At 40.4% G+C, this 14,957-nt stretch overlaps 1 protein-coding gene across 2 annotated transcripts in view; it reads right to left on the reverse strand.

Moving 5' to 3' along the window:
* The window catches only part of LOC105481528 (p21 (RAC1) activated kinase 5), a 301,595-nt gene extending 287,868 nt beyond the window's left edge, over positions 1 to 13,727 (reverse strand). The window contains exon 1 of one of the 2 annotated variants that reach the window (XM_011741164.2): positions 13,413 to 13,727. The gene's annotated coding sequence lies outside the window, so the exon portion shown is untranslated. The remainder of the gene's footprint in view (positions 1 to 13,412) is intronic. The other variant, XM_011741165.3, reaches the window with a different exon arrangement.
* Between the last annotated feature and the right edge of the window lie 1,230 nt (positions 13,728 to 14,957).

Raw genomic sequence — 14,957 nt, forward strand, 5'->3', positions numbered from 1 at the left:
CTTCACTGCTGTGGGCACAGTTGCGTTGTGAATGTTTTATATTTTCCAGATGATAATATCATATGAAACATGATACCATCCTTTTGCGTTTTGATAATCCCTACCTCCAGCAAGCTCAAGCTCAAAAAATAAATCATATGATTTATTTTTCCATTTCAGTTTAGTTCAAATAAAACACAACAGAAATTTTTTCAAAAATTGTCCAGTGTTGAAAGAAATATTGAAAAAGTAGTTGCAGAAGCCTATCTAACTATGCAAATGTTTTCACCAAATATCTCTAAACTCTTTGCTTTTAAATAAACTTCATACCAGCATAAAGTCTTACTTTTAAATTTGTTTTCTAGGATAAAATTTTTTAAATGCATCTTTCTAAAATGTCACTTGCCTTATATTTAAATTATTAAATAAGTTGGTCCACATTTTTGGAAAGCGAGATTAAGAAGGTACAATATATAAGGATAAAACGATGCAAAAAATATAGAGCAATACTCACTCAAATTCAAAGGTAATAAATTCAATACTTTAATGACCAAGAGGGTAATATAAACAATTAAAATGGCCTGATTATAGGCAGTAGGGAGTGATGGGGACTGTGACAAAGTGAAGACTCCATGACCAATCCATGTTAGAGGCAGCTGCTACTCAGCTACAGCATATGATTGTCATGAAGAAACATGGTCAGTGTTGACAAATTTTGCAACTATGTGTATGTGTGTGTATTTGTGTGTGTGATTTTTTGAATAAGAGAAGCCAGAAATCTAGATTTTTTTTTCTGGGAAATTTCACACTGTCTGTGTTAAACAGAACACATTTATACCACAAAATTAGATACTGCTCTAAATTGACATAGTCAAATATTTAGTACCTAATAGAATTCACAGTGTTCTACACCTTCCAACTTTAGAAGAATAGCTCAATTCGATTTAAAAGACAGTAAAAATCTCCAGTTTTCATATCCTGTTACCTAGGGATTAGTAGGCTCTAAATGGTAAGTGATTCTTTCAACGAGTGTAGACTCCTAATATCCCAACACAGGACCTTGCCTTAGAAATCCAAGCTGAAGCACGCAAGGTAACTGCTGTCATAGATAGTACCCATATATTGCTTTAAAAAATCCCTGGCATTTATCATCCTAGAATCCTCTATCTCCGAGAATTCTGCCGTAAACATATCTGACCAGAAGTCTGAAAAGCCCTTGGGACTCACCCTGGGGAACCCCTTGCTGGGATCACTCACTTTGATTTATTTCTCTCCCAAACTTTCTGATTTCTTCCTCATTTCATAGTGCATCTGTTGCTATGGAAACATTGGTGCCGAAGACTTGGGCAGAACCATATAAAACCCCACCTTTCACTACACAAATCAAGTGATATTTGAGCAGGAATCACACCACCAATTAGGCATATTCATACCAGGTTTGGGACAATAGAGCAGTAGGTGTTAAGCTGCATCTAGCAATCAAATAATTATTCTCAATGTTTTTCAAGAAGCTCAGTTTATTTGCTCTATTGTTGGGAAGCCGGCTCTCAGCTTATAGTTTGCTTCATCACTTTCTCTCTTTTCCATGTGTTTAGAATCTCCACCTTATATCCACATCCAATATTGGAATATTTGTCTTTCTCCAACCAGAAACAGGTAGAGGGTTTAATCTTTCTCTCTGCCTCTTTTTTATTCACAGAAAATAGAAAACTAATATTAGTGTGAAACTAGTTTGTGTATTTTTAAAGAAAATGGATGAGATAACTTTCAGATTAGTTAATTTTAGATTAGCCAACTTTTGTTTAGGACCCCAAACAGAACTTTTCTTATCCACTGAGTTGCTGCATACCATAGCTTTGATGGTCTTGGATTCAGATGATACAGGGTTTGACTCTGCCTCTTGACTCTATCTAACTGCATGATATTTTGCCTTGAGTGGCCCTTTAAATCATGGCACCACCCTTTCTCATTCGTATTCAAATTTTTTAGCCTGGGTAATATCCATTCATCCATAGTCATTTATTAAAGACCTAACATGTGTAGGTGTAAAGCCAGGTGCTGGGGATACAAAGATGAAGAAACAAGATGCCTGCTTTAGAAGAGTTCCCAGTTTAGTGCAAGAAGGGAGTTAAGTTTAAAAAAAAATCTACAAAACATTGTGATGTCTGTTTGAGAGGAACAATCCAGAACCATGTGGGAGGATTTTGGGATAGGGGTGGGGTGGGAGAAGGTGGTAGCTGGACGGAAACTTTTCAATGAAGGGGTGATACTCAGATAACAGAAGATCATTTTGGGGGTAGGAATGAAAGAGAAGAGATAGGAGGCTGACACAAGATCTAATTGAGAGATGCAAAGGGGAGTGGCAGTGGAGACAGGGAAGGGCACATGCAAAAAGTGTTTTTTAGGTTGCAATTTATTTATTTATTTAGAGACAGAGTCTTGCTTTGTCGCCCAGGCTGGAGTGCAGTGGCACAATCTCAGCTCACTGCAACCTCTGCCTCCCGGGTTCAAGCAATTCTCCTGCCTCAGCCTCCCGAGTAGCTAGGATCACAGGCGTGCGCCACCATGCCCAGCTAATTTTTCTGTATTTTTAGTAGGGACAGGGTTTCACCACGTTGGCCAGGCTGGTCTCGAACTCCTGACCTCAGGTGATCCTAGAGTGCTGGGATTACAGAGGTGAGCCACCGTGCCCAACCAAGTTGCAATTTAGATACCGCTTGGCTGTGAGGGTGGGAGAAGAGTAGACTCTACTTGGAGTCCTAAAGAGATAGCACACAACTTGCAGGTAGGTAGCTGTTATCTTAAAAACTCTCAAAAAGGATTAAACCACTACTTAAGGCATGAATAACTATTATTCAAATATTATTGGCAAATTCTTTTTTTTATTTGTTTCCCTATCTCTAATACCTAAAGAAGAGAGAACATTGTCCTAAAAACCACCAGGATGAGAAAAACTCTAAGTTGTGTTTCTGTAAAATTTTTTTAAATCCCCCTGCTCCATCAGTGTTCTTATTTTTAGAAGTTAAATCATACCCACATAACAACTGTTCCTACTTTAGAGGAAGAATCTTTCTTTTAAACAAATAAAGTGTAAATGTTCTATTCTTTCAGGAAGTTCACTTCCTGGGTCAGTAAACTGTAATGTAGCTATAAAATAAGGGGGCAACAGAGCTGACAGCTAAAAACAATTAGCTAAAAAATCAGTATTATACAAACACCATTTGCACGATTCCAGTGACCATTAGAAACAAACACAGGAAGTTCCCACTAGAAAACAGCTAAATAATTTCTTAATCGTATGCCAACCTTGAATTTTAATTGGAAATGAAGCTAATAACTGTTGTGTCTATCAGAGATCTCATATTTGGAACCAAAGGTGGGAGTTTCTCTCTGTGTGTTTTTCTCTTTCCCCTTCCCTCCCTTCCTCCTTTTCTTCTCCCATTATGTAAGTTGTTATCAAAAGAGTGATGGAACCAATATCGATTGCAGAAAGTCTTCTTGGTTCAGTTGGACAATAGGGTAATAGAAGAGTAGTAGGGGCATGAACCAGTGCCAATTTACCTTATGGCCAATTTACCTTTATCATCAATGACACAATGGCAATTCCGTTGAAAATTAGCAAAGGAAATCCCACAACTGGACATCTGTTTAAAAAGGTAAGTTAAATTTGCTTCTTATACAAGCAACGAAATATTGATTTTTGGTTTGGAACATTCAGTTAATCATAATACCAAACACAGCAAGGCAGTCCATGCATTTACTCTCCCTTTTCATGAGGAAATCTACACGAACAGGAATGCTGAATCTGAGGATTTGACAGTATTGGAGAGTCAAAGTGGGTTGATTAATCCAATGACTTTTAAATTATTGGAGGTTCAAGGACCTCAAACAAAACTTTTCTTATCCATTGAATTGTTGTATACCACAGTGTTTATGGCCTTTGGATTCAGATGATCCGGGGCTTCTTGATTCTATCTAGCTGAATGATATTTTGCCTTGAGTGACCTATTTTATGGGGCTCTTATGAAGACTAATTAATACACACAGGTAAAACACTTGGATGTGGGCTTAACACATCTTGTTCAATATGTTAGCTATAATCACAAAAAGTATATTTTTCTTATCATCTACATTGCCATTGCACAATTAGCTAATTATGCATGTGCGTCTCAACAATTGAGTGGTACCTTTCTAAAACAGTTACCTGAGCAGGCCTGATCCTAACATTTGAGAGACAAGAGTACAAAAGGAGTCCCACATATTACAGATCTCAATATTTAAATACTATAAATCATGCTAAAAAATGTTAATTTAAACGTGTTATATCTTCCTGGCTTAACAAATAATCCCTTCCTAACAACCTAGAAGCCAGATTTAAATTTAGAATACTTAAATTTGGGAACATAGCAAAGCAAGGAGACCCAGTCTCTGGTCCCCTCCCCATCCCTTCCTCTTTCAACCATGGCCTTCAGCACCTGTGTGGAGACTACAAAGTCCACAAGTCCAAGCTCCATTTACACCTCCCACCAACAGTCTTTTTTCAGCCCCCATGGGGCCCAGGAGCCCCATGAGCAGTGAATTCCAAGGTCCCAGCTACGCAGAGCAAGACTCAGAGGGAGGCAAAGGGCTCCAGGGGAAACGTGGGGTCTTTGTTGCAGAGGAGCAGGGCTGTCCAGGTGATGAGAAGTTGGAGTACAGAGTAGCAGAGCCCTCTAATATGCAGGGACCGGTACAGGTACCTCTCTTGCTAGTTTAAGATTATTTTTTCTGTCCTGTTTTTAGTGCAAGTGAAGAACAATTACCTCCTTTTTCTCTTCCACTTACAAATCATCTTTCTTCACAGAAAAGTTTATAAAGAGTTATAAAAGCAACAACATGATTGTTAAGTTACCTGGACAGCCACAGACATTTCCTATTTATCATGAGAGCTACAGTAAGAATATGCACTGATCTGAGTATGATCTTTTCATATTTAGTTAATAATAACTTTATTAACCAAAGCTAATTGAACCAAGAGGGCCATATTCATGGTGAACTAAACTCAAACATGACTATTGGGCTTGCTGAATGTAAGATCATTCAGAAAAGAAGGCCAGACCCGTGTTGGTGCCTGATCTATTTCCAAATTATATCTCTTGCTTCTGCTTTACTGTTTCTTTCAGATTATAACTTTCTAGGATTTTCTCTTACCTGAGAAAATGGGACCTTCCTTTCAAAATTCCTGCTGGTATATGAGGATCAAGCTGAAAAGCCACACTCTTCCTGACATGTCACTGCTGGCTCCAAGAGGAAAAAGTACGTTCTGTGTGGGGCACCCATATTGTACCTTCAATGATGCACATCACAGTGAACATTACACCATGAACCTTAAGTTAAACCCCCATGTCATAGCAAATGTTTCCTGTGGGAAGGGAAGAGAGGGATGACTGGTATTCAACCCTGTTTGCCCCTAAGTCCTAGGGTAATGGGCATTTCTGTTGTCTTTTTTTGTTTTGGTTTGGTTTTGGTTTTTTAGCACCCATCACATCTCTTGTGTTTCTTTCACTGGAAAAGGGTAGTGGGCCTACTAATCAAGGTACTCCCACTCCTATCCTATGCCCAGTGGGTTGGGTGTAGGGGAAGAACCCCAAGCATAGCAACCAGTGGACTGTGGTCAAGCTCAGAACAAGTCATTCTTGGCTAGAGTCTCTTCCAAAGCTCCTGATATCTAGACCTGGAGCTAACTAGCTTCGTCTGCTTCCAAGCTGTTTTGGGATGTGTGTGTGTGTGCGCGTGCGTGTGTGTGTGTGTGTGTGTGTGTGTGTGTGATTCCCTACCCTCAGCCAAATTCCTGGCAATTCTTTTAGCTACCTGATATCCTTCTAGTAAATTCCTTTTGCTGGAGTTAGGCAGTTTCCTTCATTTGCATGCAATCTAAAAGTCATTGCTGATACACTTGGCAGAGCCCCTGACACAAGAGAGAATCAATGAATGTTTGTTACATAAATGAATAATTACAACCTAAATGTATATCACTGCTTATTTGTAAAATAGTGGGTTTTTTTCTGATTCATAAAACAACACATCATTGGCTAATTTGCCTTTTTTTCAAGGCAGGGCCTCACTCTGTCGCCCAGGCTGGAGTGCAGTGGCGCAATCTTGGCTCACTACAATCTGCACCTCATGGGCTCAGACATTCCTTCCACCTCAGCCACCTGAGTAGCTGAAATTACAGGCATGCACCACCATGCCCAGCTAACTTTTGTATTTTTTGTAGTGAAGGGGTTTTGCCATGTTGCTCAGCCTGGTGTCAAACTCCTGAGCTCAAGCGATCCACCTGCCTGAAGCTCCCAAAGTGGCGAGATTACAGGTGTGAGCCACCACGCCCGACCTACTACATTTTTTAAAATTTGGAAAAGTATAACAAAATAAAAGCCATCCATACTTCTACCACTAGAGATTGCCTAACTTTTGAATTTGTTCTGTTTTTTTTTAATATACTTGCATGACGTTTTCATTTCACAAAACACGTATTAACAATACAATATATGTAGTAGTGCATTTTGTTTTTTTCCACTTAAAATTGTGGTGAAGGTTGTTTCATGTCACTATATAATCTTCAAAATGATTAATTTTAATACCTATATAGTAGTCTGTTATCTTGGGACCTTAAATATCTTTACCAAGCTCCCAAGTTCTAGTTATATAGGTTCTTTTTAATATTTATTACTATGAAATATATTATAATACACAATTTTACCTGCATCTACTTCCTTACCAAAGACAAAAGCAAACATAAAATAAAAAGCAAGCGGAATAGCACATCAAATAATTAGAACTTTTAAAAGCTTTTGACAATTTTTTAAAATTTCATTTAATTTTAATGTCATTCATTTTAATTTCAATTACAGCTGTTTATTTTAATAAACAGCTGGAGCACAGTAATGCGATCTCGGCTTGCTGCAACCTCCACCTCTCAGGTTCAAGCAATTCTCCTGCCTCAGCCTCCCAAGAAGTTGAGATCACAGGAGTGTGCCACCATACCCAGCTATTTTTTTTTTGTATTTTAGTAGAGAAGGGGTTTTCCTATGTTGGCCAGGGTGGTCTCAAACTCCTGGCCGCAAGTGATTCACCTGCCTTGGCCTCCCAAAGTGCTGGTATTATAGGCATGAGCCACCGTGCCTGGCAGACATTTTGATAAGTATTTTTAAATTTTTCTGTAGGAAGGCTGTATTATGTAACCCTCCCACCACAAGTAATGAAAGAGATTGTCCTTCTCACTGCATCCTTGCCAGTATTGAGTTTATTTTTTGTATTTTTTACTTATTTAATACATAAAACACAGCACCTCATTTTTATTTTAATTTGCATTTCTGTGATTAATAGTAATAACATTTATTAAATGTGTGCATTGGTCTTTTATTTCTTCCTTTTGAATTATGCATTCAGATATTTGGACAATTCTCTTGGGGTGCTATTCTATTGTTTACTCACTGATTTGCAAGAGTTCCTCAAGGCTATCATGAACTGTCATATCACGTTTGATGTCAATATTGTTTTCCATGATTCTGTTCTGCTTTAAAATGCATGCATTTCTGCATATGAAAGTTTAAAATATATTCAAATCTTTATTTTGCTTTGTGATTCTTCCCATTGATTTTATATTTAAAAAGTACTTCCCGTAAAGTTAGTTAAATATTTTATTCTAGCTTTGTTTTCCACCTTGCATAAAAACTTAAAATTTATGTGGAATTTCGTTTGGAGGGTCATGTAAACAGAGGTTCTTAGTTGAATGCTTTCTATACACTTAGCCAAGTTCCATGACGTTTTCGTCAAATACTCCTCCCTGGTTCATAATGCTTTCTCTGTCATATTTCTGGTTCTAAGAATGACCTAAATCTGTTTCCAGGCTCTTCTACTCCACTGAGCTATTAATCAATTCTTACACCAGTACTACATTGCTATAATGATTGTAGTTCAATGATCAAATTTATTTTTGTTTCAACAATGGCACCCATTACCACTACCACTCCCATCTACCTACCTTCACCCCACCACCCACATCCACCACCCACCACCCCCATCCATACCACCTCATCCACCACCTTCATGTATTCATCTCTACCGTCAAACTTCCCCCACCTCCACCATCCCCAAAACTCCACTCCCCACACCACCTGTATTTACCACCACCTCCCATCTTACCACCACCACTCACCTTCCCCACCACCACTACTATTCTTTGGAAAAGTTTTCTTTTATTTTTATATAGTGATTCTTCCAGATGGATGTTAGAATCATTTTGTAAGGTTCTCCCAAATCCCAATGTAATAAAACTATATAATTGATCTGGGAAAAATAACCGTTTCATAATATTCATCTTTCTACCAAAGCATAAGGTATATCTTTCTTTTTTTGCTTCTCAGTTTATTGGTTTGAGTAAAATTGTATAGCTTTCTACAAAGGCTTTTATATATTTCTTATTATTCACAAGTATTTTATGTACGTTTTCTATTGTTCCTACTCAATTTATATATTAGTTAATTCATGAATAGAATCATTTTCCCTTCTACTTTTTAGTTAATAAAACACTGGCATTTAGGGTGGCCATCGATTTTTGAACATGTATTTTATAACAAACAACGTTACTGAAATTTCATACCAGTTCCTTTAGGTTTTAATTGATCCCATGGTGTATCCATCACTTTTAAACAAAATCAAGACACACTGTCTAATTTTTGGTTACTTATATGAGAAGCTTCACTTAAGCATAGGCATTAAATACTATTTTACTATTTTTTTTAAATCACCCTTTTATGAGATGAATATAAAGACCTGAAATTGAAGCCACTTTAGAAATCTAAAACATAACACGTGTCCCTCTGCTGAACTACATTCATTTTCTTTGGGCACTCAGTCTTACTATTCAAAACTACAAAAAGGGCTCTGAATGAGAGACATTAAGTCACTTCTCACTTGGATTAAACAGGACAAATTAAAACAATTAAACAAAATAAAACAATTCAGAATTTTGACAGAAACACACCAGCAACTTGTTGCCACATAAAGAATAATTTGTCTCCTAATTTAACTCCAGAGATAATGGCCAGGATGATTTTAAAATAAAACATTTTTTATGTTTTATTTAAATAAATGTTTTATTTAAAATATATATAAAATATATAGTGAGAAAGCAATTGCATGCTCTTCTATATATGAGCAGATACCTTTTTCCCCAGATAAGCATACATTTCCTATTTCAAAAGATCAGGATAATAGTACCAACAAATCATTAATTCACAAAATATTTGTTGTGCTCCTAGTAAGTGTGGGGTTCTGTGTTATTGGGAAAGATTAGAGGGCTATAGTGATGATTATGGACAGGAACTGAACAGACACTGGCATATAACAGAAGCTCAACAAATAATTAAGTGTATTATTTATTTATTATTATACATAATGATTATTAATTATTGTTTACTATAAATTTCCAGAAGACTGAAAGTCTAGCTCACCATTGTCTTCCAAGGGCCTAGCATGGCAAATATACACATGCAATAAATATTTGCAGAATATTTGTTGACTGATTGATGTATTTTTACAAAAACCTCAGTTGCCAAAAAAATATTTTGACTCAATTCTTAACTTCTAGCCTAAATCAGTTCTTAAAAGATGCATTTGTTAAAGCCAAGAATACTCCCCTTTTGAAGTCAGAATAAGGTTCTAAATTGCTCTTTCTACACTAGAAAAAAAAAAACCTTCTAAAAATCAGATCTTTAAGTTGGCACAGGAAAATGCTATGAGGCAGAGTATTCGTTCCTTCACTCATTCGCCAAATGTTTATTGAGGACCTTCTGCATATAAGACATAAAATAAATGGCCATTATAGAGCTTACAGACATAGCCAAACAAACAAACAGGCAATTGCAAACTGGAATAAGTGTGTGGAATAAAAGTAAAAGGATGATGAGAGAGTTGGGTTGGTGGGGAAGAGAGGTCAAGGAAGCCCAAGGGATGAGTATGACCCACACTGGTAAAATATAGAGGGAAGATGGTTGGGGATGTTCAGAAACAGACAGAAGGTCAGTGTGACAGCATCAAGAGGAAGAGATGCACAAGATGAGGCTGGCCAAGTACCAAAGGCTCTAGGAGTCTCTGGAATCTGTCCCAGGTATGTGGGTGGTATTTTATGTAGGGAACTGACATTATCCTATCTGCTCTGCATGAAGGATTAGAAGAGCCAGGCAAGGAACCAAGGTTCTTGTTAGGAAGTTATACTAGTGGTCCAGGTAAGAGATGGTAGCTTGAAGTTTGATAGTGGTGGTGGCGGGGATAGAAAGAATTTATTAAGATGTATTTAGAGATCTATATAGAAAATAGCATTTATGAGACTATATGATGGTTTTAAATGTGGAGGGTCAAGAGAATGGAGGTGTCAAAGGTGATTCTGGTTGGGTTTCTGGTTAAAGCAACTCCATGGATAGTGGTGCCATTTACCAGGTTAAGAAGGACTAGAAAGTTGTTAGCTTATCTTTGTTGCTATTATTGTTTTTGTTGTTTAATGCATTTTGTTTGTTTTGCATTTGCTTGGAAGGGCCGCAAAAAGGATGGAAGGCAACATCAACAAATCATTTGGGGACAGAGTATGTTTGAGATACTCTAGAAGACCCAGGTCCTGGGTTGTCGTGGCTCCCAGGTAAGTGACATGTATAAGTGAGGTACCTTTGAACCCTGCTCTTCCCTACCATGGTTGTGTATATAAAGCCTCAAATAGGTTAGTTCCTTTAAATAATCTTTAAAGTATTTTCTGAACCTATGCTACTCTATCTTTACCTTCTGCTCTTATGCTAACATAATGTTAATGTGGTCATTAAACACAGTTCAGAGGGATGTTGGTGTACTGGGCTGAAGAGTGTCTCCCAAAAATTCATGCCCATCCAGAACCTGTGTATATGACGTTTGGAAGTCAGGCCTTTGCAAATGTAATCTGGTTAACATGAGGTCATACTGAATAAGGAACAGGTCCTAAATCCACTATGAATGATGTCCGTATAAGAAGAGGGAAATTTGGACACAGGGACAGAGACAGAGAGGAAGATGCCATGTGAAGACAGAGGCAGAGATTGGAGTTATGCTGCCACAAGCCAGGGAATACCTGGGGCTACCAGAAGCTGGAAAAGGCAAGCAAGAATCCTCCCTTAGAGGTTTTGGAGGGTGCACGGCCTTGCCAACACCTTGATTTTGGACCTCTAGCCTCCAGAACTATGAGAGAATAAATGTCTGTGGTTTTAAGCCACCCAGTTTTGGTAACTTGTTATAATAGCCCTAGGAAACTAATATAGTTGGGAAATTTAAGGGAATTAACTGAGCCTGAATCATTATATAGGACACATAGTATAGATTCAGTAAATATCCATTTCCCTCTTACTCATAATGGTCATCACCATTTTCCTGGTGATTTAAATTATGAGTAATCCATACATCTACTCATCTAGGTAGGTCTTACTATTCCCAGGACTGTTTTATAAGTGAGGAAAGTGAGGCTTAGGAAAGTTAAGTAATTTTCCCAGAATCACAAAGCTAAACACAGAAGAGTCAGATTTCAAATGCCTGCCTCCCATACCTACAGCATTTCAGCAGGCCCTGACAGAGTGGAAAGGCACTGCCAGACTAGATTTTCAGTGCTTAGATATTAACTGATTCAATGCTTAGATATCAATTTTCAATTGATATCTAATTAATAGCAATTAAAACTCACATTATTAATAAAATAACAAGCTGCAGAGACCTAGTACAATCTCTACCTATTCACAGAAGAACACACGATTTTTAGTCTAAGGTCAGCATTACCCAGGAACTTGCCATTGGCTTCTATTGCTTCCATTTAGCAGTGCACCTGCCTTGCACATATGTATTCCAAGTCAAGGTGTTATCATCAGATTGGACATTTATGGCTTTGATTTACTTAAATGCATTTTCCTTATGTATTCCTCCACTTCATTTTGATGATACTGACTCATTCTCGCCACCTAACAAGACTATAAAAATAAATAGCGCGAGTGCAGAGGAAACTGTCTCCAAACTTCATATCCAAGATGCCTATCCTTTATATTATAAAGCAAAAGATAAACCCATACTTTAAATTTACCTTTCTCCCTAACTAACCTGTTTACATTTCTCCCCAACATTGAGTTGTTGTGCTATTGAATATAACAGATACACAAATCTAAGGTGGCAGAGCTGTTATTATAGGGTGTCATTTTCATATAATTCTTGTGTGGGAGGGGCTTCTAAAAAGCATCTTGTCCATCTGTATCAGGTAAGAAAAAGAGTGTCTACAGCCTCCAAGCCCCAAAAGAGAAGCGGTTGCACTAAGAGATTTTGTGAGTTACCTAAGACCCTGTGGCTATATCTTGGTAGAACTCTGTAGAATGCCAGGTTTCCTGATTTCCCTAAAAGTGTGTTCAGTCTTTCAAGCTGTCATCAACTATTAACAATGACACTTTCCTCTGGCTTTGTGCCAACTTTTCTTTTTGTTTATTATTCTGGCCATAAAAAGATCACCATAAATAGCCTCAGCGATTCAGGTTTCCTTAATTGATATCTAATGTTGACAAATTAACTCAGCCCGAGTTGAAAGCTCCATATACACACACACACACGGTTTCAAGAAGGGCGATCGCGCTTATCCTCCAAACTGAGCAGTGATGATCCCTGGACTTCTCAAGTTTACCCTCTAGGAGGCTGACATGGCACACAATTTTGACAAGAGTTTGGAACCGAGATCCTCTTCCACGCCCTGCCCACAAGGGTGCCCACAAGCAGAAGTTCTCTCTCTCTCTCCATTACAACCCACCACGCGCGCGCGCACACACACACACGCGCGCACACACATACACACACACACACACACACAAATAACAAAGGAAAACACAGCCCCATAAAGGCTCAGCTATTGCATCCTCCAGTCCACACCTGCCAAAAGACAAAAACCATACGGGAATCCTGCCCTGGCAATATGTCCAGCACTCCTCGGGAAAAGCAGCGCCGTGACACCCCCAGGGTGTGCGCGGCAGTATACACACAAAGAACTGGTGCTGGGCTTGCGAGCGGTTCGGGGTACCAGCAGGATCTCAGGGCTGGAATCCGGGGTTCTCCTCCACGCCCTCCCGCCCAGCAAAATGGAACTATCCTTTATTTGACCCGTAGAGAGCCCAGGCTGGATAGTAGCGCAAGGGTTGGGGGTGGGCGGTCCCCTATCCCTACCCTCCAGGCAGCAGGTCCCTAGCCTTTGCATCTCCTAGGAGATGCATGATCGCGCTGTCACAGAGGTCCTCTTCGCATCCTCTCCCGTCAAAGCGAGATGCTCCGGGTACCAGCGGCGCGCATCCCCGCAGGCGCCTCTCCTCGCGCGGACACCCACCCAGGCAGCCCCGACAGGCGCGCCTGCCTACCTGGTGGCCGGCTGTCAGCGAAGCGGCGGTGCCTCAGCCCCTTCTCAGCTGCTACAGCGCTCCCAGCGCCATGTTCCCGGTCTCCCCGGGCGCACGCTGGGGAACTACTACGGGCTGGGTAGGGGCAAGGGGGGCGGGGGCCAGCGGGAGCGGGTGGGAGGCAGAGCCACAGCTTTCTACTCTCCACCCAAACCTCCCCCAGTTACTGAGCATGCCCAGCTGCCCGGCTTCGCTCCTCGGAGGACTGTCCATGAGCGCACGCAGCTGCTCCGGGTTTTCGCTGCAGCCGGCGGGAGGCAGGCGGTAGCTGCGGCCGGGGGTGGAGGTGAGGGGGAGGGTCGGGGGGCGTGTCTACACTCCGGGTGCAGGAGCCGGGAGCTGGAGCAGGCGACCAATCCAGTCACGCTTACTCCCAGCGGTCCCCGGCGGGGGCAGCTCCTGCACGCCCTCTCCCCCAGCACTCGGGATTTGCAGAAATTTTGTTCAGGACCATTGCAGGATTGAGCTTTGCTTAAGAGGCTAGCAGAGGTGGGGAGGAGGAGGGGCTGAGAAGCAGAACATCGGGTTGGCTGCTTTGCCACCACCTGGACCGGTGCTTCTCAAACTTTAATGTGCCTGTGAATTAAAATGCAGATTCAGATTCAATTGGCTGTGTCCTGAGATTCTGCAAGTCTAACAACCTCCCAAGTGATGCTGCTGCTGCTGGCCCTCCCACCACTCTGAATAGCAAGGATCTAGATAACCCCTTATCTGTGACCTCTGAGTGGTCATCCTTCAATCCGCCAGCCCAGCAATGGTCTCTGGTGTCCACAGAGACTCCTCTAGCCTGGGGTTGCTGGGCCTTCCCTGGAAGGAGTCTTCGTGGGGGTAGGCTCCACGAAGCTTCTGACCACCCAGCTTCTCCTTGGCTGCTGTCTGATTTACAATTTAAGGCCCAGGGGAAGAAGGATTCCTGGACCTTTTCATGCTCACTTTGCTAGTTGACTAGTAAGCCAGTTGCTGGTTGAGCTGCCCTGATCAAGTCTGAACCAGTCTGCCTTGGCTGTCCCCTTGCCTTTCCTGAGCTGGGACAAAAACTCAGACTGGGCATCAAAGTGTTTATTGTCTAATAGCAAGCTTGGGCTTGCCCAGTTAAGAAAACTGACAGATTATGACAAACATATAGCGCATTTTTGGACCAAGAGATGACAAGCCTTTGTGTTGAGTGATGTTTGGGCTGAAGTTTGCAATGATATTTGGCGGTTCAACTTAAACTTCCCAGTTGCCTACTGACCTCCCAGACTCTTGAAGTCTCCAGCATTATCAAGACTCTAGTGAATGAAAGACATTCACGAAGTAGTCCTGAGGTTTCACCCTTGGAAATGAAGAAGCCACGCCCTTGTCTGTCTTCAGCTGCCACAAGGGTACCCTTATGAGCTAGTAGTGGATATGGAATCTGATCCCATAACTAGATAGCAGGTTACAAAATAAGGATTTGTATCTTGCCATTCCCTACTATACTCAATGACCTTAGACAGTTTTCTAGCTAATAGTATAACAGTTATC

The sequence above is a fragment of the Macaca nemestrina genome, chromosome 15 (genome assembly GCF_043159975.1).
Source record: "Macaca nemestrina isolate mMacNem1 chromosome 15, mMacNem.hap1, whole genome shotgun sequence".
NCBI classification, from domain to species: domain Eukaryota; kingdom Metazoa; phylum Chordata; class Mammalia; order Primates; family Cercopithecidae; genus Macaca; species Macaca nemestrina.